Source organism: Festucalex cinctus, unplaced genomic scaffold, assembly GCF_051991245.1.
Source record: "Festucalex cinctus isolate MCC-2025b unplaced genomic scaffold, RoL_Fcin_1.0 HiC_scaffold_23, whole genome shotgun sequence".
NCBI lineage: Eukaryota > Metazoa > Chordata > Actinopteri > Syngnathiformes > Syngnathidae > Festucalex > Festucalex cinctus.
The window spans coordinates 834,000-840,217 of NW_027520270.1; positions in this window are offsets into that span (position 1 = coordinate 834,000).

A 6,218-nucleotide genomic window follows, 5' to 3' on the forward strand; every position below is an offset into this window, starting at 1 on the left:
TTCTAGCATGAAATTGCTTGGGCACCTGTTAATTTTTAAGATTTTGACACATTCAGCTCAAATGTACAATCATGCGCTACAAACGCATTTAAAGCAATAAAAAGGTGATTATGGCTGTCAAACCTAAACCAAACGTTGTGCACTCAAATCTTTTGCTATATTTAGTTTATTTTGGCATCCGGATGATGATTCTAGCATGAAATTGCTTGGGCACCTGTTAATTTTTAAGATTTTGACACATTCAGCTCAAATGTACACAATTGCTGATTATGGCTGTCAAACCTAAACCAAACGTTGTGCACTCAAATCTTTTGCTGTATTTAGTTTATTTTGGCATCCGGATGATGATTCTAGCATGAAATTGCTTGGGCACCTGTTAATTTTTAAGATTTTGACACATTCAGCTCAAATGTACACAATTGCTGATTATGGCTGTCAAATCTAAACCAAACGTTGTGCACTCAAATCTTTTGCTGTATTTAGTTTATTTTGGCATCCGGATGATGATTCTAGCATGAAATTGCTTGGGCACCTGTTAATTTTTAAGATTTTGACACATTCAGCTCAAATGTACACAATTGCTGATTATGGCTGTCAAATCTAAACCAAACGTTGTGCACTCAAATCTTTTGCTGTATTTAGTTTATTTTGGCATCCGGATGATGATTCTAGCATGAAATTGCTTGGGCACCTGTTAATTTTTAAGATTTTGACACATTCAGCTCAAATGTACACAATTGCTGATTATGGCTGTCAAATCTAAACCAAACGTTGTGCACTCAAATCTTTTGCTGTATTTAGTTTATTTTGGCATCCGGATGATGATTCTAGCATGAAATTGCTTGGGCACCTGTTAATTTTTAAGATTTTGACACATTCAGCTCAAATGTACAATCATGCGCTACAAACGCATTTAAAGCAATAAAAAGGTGATTATGGCTGTCAAACCTAAACCAAACGTTGTGCACTCAAATCTTTTGCTATATTTAGTTTATTTTGGCATCCGGATGTTGATTCTAGCATGAAATTGCTTGGGCACCTGTTAATTTTTAAGATTTTGACACATTCAGCTCAAATGTACACAATTGCTGATTATGGCTGTCAAACCTAAACCAAACGTTGTGCACTCAAATCTTTTGCTGTATTTAGTTTATTTTGGCATCCGGATGATGATTCTAGCATGAAATTGCTTGGGCACCTGTTAATTTTTAAGATTTTGACACATTCAGCTCAAATGTACACAATTGCTGATTATGGCTGTCAAATCTAAACCAAACGTTGTGCACTCAAATCTTTTGCTGTATTTAGTTTATTTTGGCATCCGGAGGATGATTCTAGCATGAAATTGCTTGGGCACCTGTTAATTTTTAAGATGTTGACACATTCAGCTCAAATGTACAATCATGCGCTAAAAACGCATTTAAAGCAATAAAAAGGTGATTATGGCTGTCAAACCTAAACCAAACGTTGTGCACTCAAATCTTTTGCTGTATTTAGTTTATTTTGGCATCCGGATGATGATTCTAGCATGAAATTGCTTGGGCACCTGTTAATTTTTAAGATTTTGACACATTCAGCTCAAATGTACACAATTGCTGATTATGGCTGTCAAATCTAAACCAAACGTTGTGCACTCAAATCTTTTGCTATATTTAGTTTATTTTGGCATCCGGATGATGATTCTAGCATGAAATTGCTTGGGCACCTGTTAATTTTTAAGATTTTGACACATTCAGCTCAAATGTACAATCATGCGCTAAAAACGCATTTAAAGCAATAAAAAGGTGATTATGGCTGTCAAACCTAAACCAAACGTTGTGCACTCAAATCTTTTGCTGTATTTAGTTTATTTTGGCATCCGGATGATGATTCTAGCATGAAATTGCTTGGGCACCTGTTAATTTTTAAGATTTTGACACATTCAGCTCAAATGTACACAATTGCTGATTATGGCTGTCAAATCTAAACCAAACGTTGTGCACTCAAATCTTTTGCTGTATTTAGTTTATTTTGGCATCCGGATGATGATTCTAGCATGAAATTGCTTGGGCACCTGTTAATTTTTAAGATTTTGACACATTCAGCTCAAATGTACAATCATGCGCTAAAAACGCATTTAAAGCAATAAAAAGGTGATTATGGCTGTCAAACCTAAACCAAACGTTGTGCACTCAAATCTTTTGCTATATTTAGTTTATTTTGGCATCCGGATGATGATTCTAGCATGAAATTGCTTGGGCACCTGTTAATTTTTAAGATTTTGACACATTCAGCTCAAATGTACACAATTGCTGATTATGGCTGTCAAACCTAAACCAAACGTTGTGCACTCAAATCTTTTGCTGTATTTAGTTTATTTTGGCATCCGGATGATGATTCTAGCATGAAATTGCTTGGGCACCTGTTAATTTTTAAGATTTTGACACATTCAGCTCAAATGTACAATCATGCGCTACAAACGCATTTAAAGCAATAAAAAGGTGATTATGGCTGTCAAACCTAAACCAAACGTTGTGCACTCAAATCTTTTGCTATATTTAGTTTATTTTGGCATCCGGATGATGATTCTAGCATGAAATTGCTTGGGCACCTGTTAATTTTTAAGATTTTGACACATTCAGCTCAAATGTACACAATTGCTGATTATGGCTGTCAAACCTAAACCAAACGTTGTGCACTCAAATCTTTTGCTATATTTAGTTTATTTTGGCATCCGGATGATGATTCTAGCATGAAATTGCTTGGGCACCTGTTAATTTTTAAGATTTTGACACATTCAGCTCAAATGTACAATCATGCGCTAAAAACGCATTTAAAGCAATAAAAAGGTGATTATGGCTGTCAAACCTAAACCAAACGTTGTGCACTCAAATCTTTTGCTGTATTTAGTTTATTTTGGCATCCGGATGATGATTCTAGCATGAAATTGCTTGGGCACCTGTTAATTTTTAAGATTTTGACACATTCAGCTCAAATGTACACAATTGCCGATTATGGCTGTCAAATCTAAACCAAACGTTGTGCACTCAAATCTTTTGCTGTATTTAGTTTATTTTGGCATCCGGATGATGATTCTAGCATGAAATTGCTTGGGCACCTGTTAATTTTTAAGATTTTGACACATTCAGCTCAAATGTACAATCATGCGCTAAAAACGCATTTAAAGCAATAAAAAGGTGATTATGGCTGTCAAACCTAAACCAAACGTTGTGCACTCAAATCTTTTGCTGTATTTAGTTTATTTTGGCATCCGGATGATGATTCTAGCATGAAATTGCTTGGGCACCTGTTAATTTTTAAGATTTTGACACATTCAGCTCAAATGTACACAATTGCTGATTATGGCTGTCAAATCTAAACCAAACGTTGTGCACTCAAATCTTTTGCTATATTTAGTTTATTTTGGCATCCGGATGATGATTCTAGCATGAAATTGCTTGGGCACCTGTTAATTTTTAAGATTTTGACACATTCAGCTCAAATGTACAATCATGCGCTACAAACGCATTTAAAGCAATAAAAAGGTGATTATGGCTGTCAAACCTAAACCAAACGTTGTGCACTCAAATCTTTTGCTATATTTAGTTTATTTTGGCATCCGGATGATGATTCTAGCATGAAATTGCTTGGGCACCTGTTAATTTTTAAGATTTTGACACATTCAGCTCAAATGTACACAATTGCTGATTATGGCTGTCAAACCTAAACCAAACGTTGTGCACTCAAATCTTTTGCTGTATTTAGTTTATTTTGGCATCCGGATGATGATTCTAGCATGAAATTGCTTGGGCACCTGTTAATTTTTAAGATTTTGACACATTCAGCTCAAATGTACACAATTGCTGATTATGGCTGTCAAATCTAAACCAAACGTTGTGCACTCAAATCTTTTGCTGTATTTAGTTTATTTTGGCATCCGGATGATGATTCTAGCATGAAATTGCTTGGGCACCTGTTAATTTTTAAGATTTTGACACATTCAGCTCAAATGTACACAATTGCTGATTATGGCTGTCAAATCTAAACCAAACGTTGTGCACTCAAATCTTTTGCTGTATTTAGTTTATTTTGGCATCCGGATGATGATTCTAGCATGAAATTGCTTGGGCACCTGTTAATTTTTAAGATTTTGACACATTCAGCTCAAATGTACACAATTGCTGATTATGGCTGTCAAATCTAAACCAAACGTTGTGCACTCAAATCTTTTGCTGTATTTAGTTTATTTTGGCATCCGGATGATGATTCTAGCATGAAATTGCTTGGGCACCTGTTAATTTTTAAGATTTTGACACATTCAGCTCAAATGTACAATCATGCGCTACAAACGCATTTAAAGCAATAAAAAGGTGATTATGGCTGTCAAACCTAAACCAAACGTTGTGCACTCAAATCTTTTGCTATATTTAGTTTATTTTGGCATCCGGATGATGATTCTAGCATGAAATTGCTTGGGCACCTGTTAATTTTTAAGATTTTGACACATTCAGCTCAAATGTACACAATTGCTGATTATGGCTGTCAAACCTAAACCAAACGTTGTGCACTCAAATCTTTTGCTGTATTTAGTTTATTTTGGCATCCGGATGATGATTCTAGCATGAAATTGCTTGGGCACCTGTTAATTTTTAAGATTTTGACACATTCAGCTCAAATGTACACAATTGCTGATTATGGCTGTCAAATCTAAACCAAACGTTGTGCACTCAAATCTTTTGCTGTATTTAGTTTATTTTGGCATCCGGAGGATGATTCTAGCATGAAATTGCTTGGGCACCTGTTAATTTTTAAGATTTTGACACATTCAGCTCAAATGTACAATCATGCGCTAAAAACGCATTTAAAGCAATAAAAAGGTGATTATGGCTGTCAAACCTAAACCAAACGTTGTGCACTCAAATCTTTTGCTGTATTTAGTTTATTTTGGCATCCGGATGATGATTCTAGCATGAAATTGCTTGGGCACCTGTTAATTTTTAAGATTTTGACACATTCAGCTCAAATGTACACAATTGCTGATTATGGCTGTCAAATCTAAACCAAACGTTGTGCACTCAAATCTTTTGCTGTATTTAGTTTATTTTGGCATCCGGATGATGATTCTAGCATGAAATTGCTTGGGCACCTGTTAATTTTTAAGATTTTGACACATTCAGCTCAAATGTACAATCATGCGCTACAAACGCATTTAAAGCAATAAAAAGGTGATTATGGCTGTCAAATCTAAACCAAACGTTGTGCACTCAAATCTTTTGCTGTATTTAGTTTATTTTGGCATCCGGATGATGATTCTAGCATGAAATTGCTTGGGCACCTGTTAATTTTTAAGATTTTGACACATTCAGCTCAAATGTACACAATTGCTGATTATGGCTGTCAAATCTAAACCAAACGTTGTGCACTCAAATCTTTTGCTGTATTTAGTTTATTTTGGCATCCGGATGATGATTCTAGCATGAAATTGCTTGGGCACCTGTTAATTTTTAAGATTTTGACACATTCAGCTCAAATGTACACAATTGCTGATTATGGCTGTCAAATCTAAACCAAACGTTGTGCACTCAAATCTTTTGCTATATTTAGTTTATTTTGGCATCCGGATGATGATTCTAGCATGAAATTGCTTGGGCACCTGTTAATTTTTAAGATTTTGACACATTCAGCTCAAATGTACAATCATGCGCTACAAACGCATTTAAAGCAATAAAAAGGTGATTATGGCTGTCAAACCTAAACCAAACGTTGTGCACTCAAATCTTTTGCTATATTTAGTTTATTTTGGCATCCGGATGATGATTCTAGCATGAAATTGCTTGGGCACCTGTTAATTTTTAAGATTTTGACACATTCAGCTCAAATGTACACAATTGCTGATTATGGCTGTCAAATCTAAACCAAACGTTGTGCACTCAAATCTTTTGCTGTATTTAGTTTATTTTGGCATCCGGATGATGATTCTAGCATGAAATTGCTTGGGCACCTGTTAATTTTTAAGATTTTGACACATTCAGCTCAAATGTACAATCATGCGCTACAAACGCATTTAAAGCAATAAAAAGGTGATTATGGCTGTCAAACCTAAACCAAACGTTGTGCACTCAAATCTTTTGCTATATTTAGTTTATTTTGGCATCCGGATGATGATTCTAGCATGAAATTGCTTGGGCACCTGTTAATTTTTAAGATTTTGACACATTCAGCTCAAATGTACACAATTG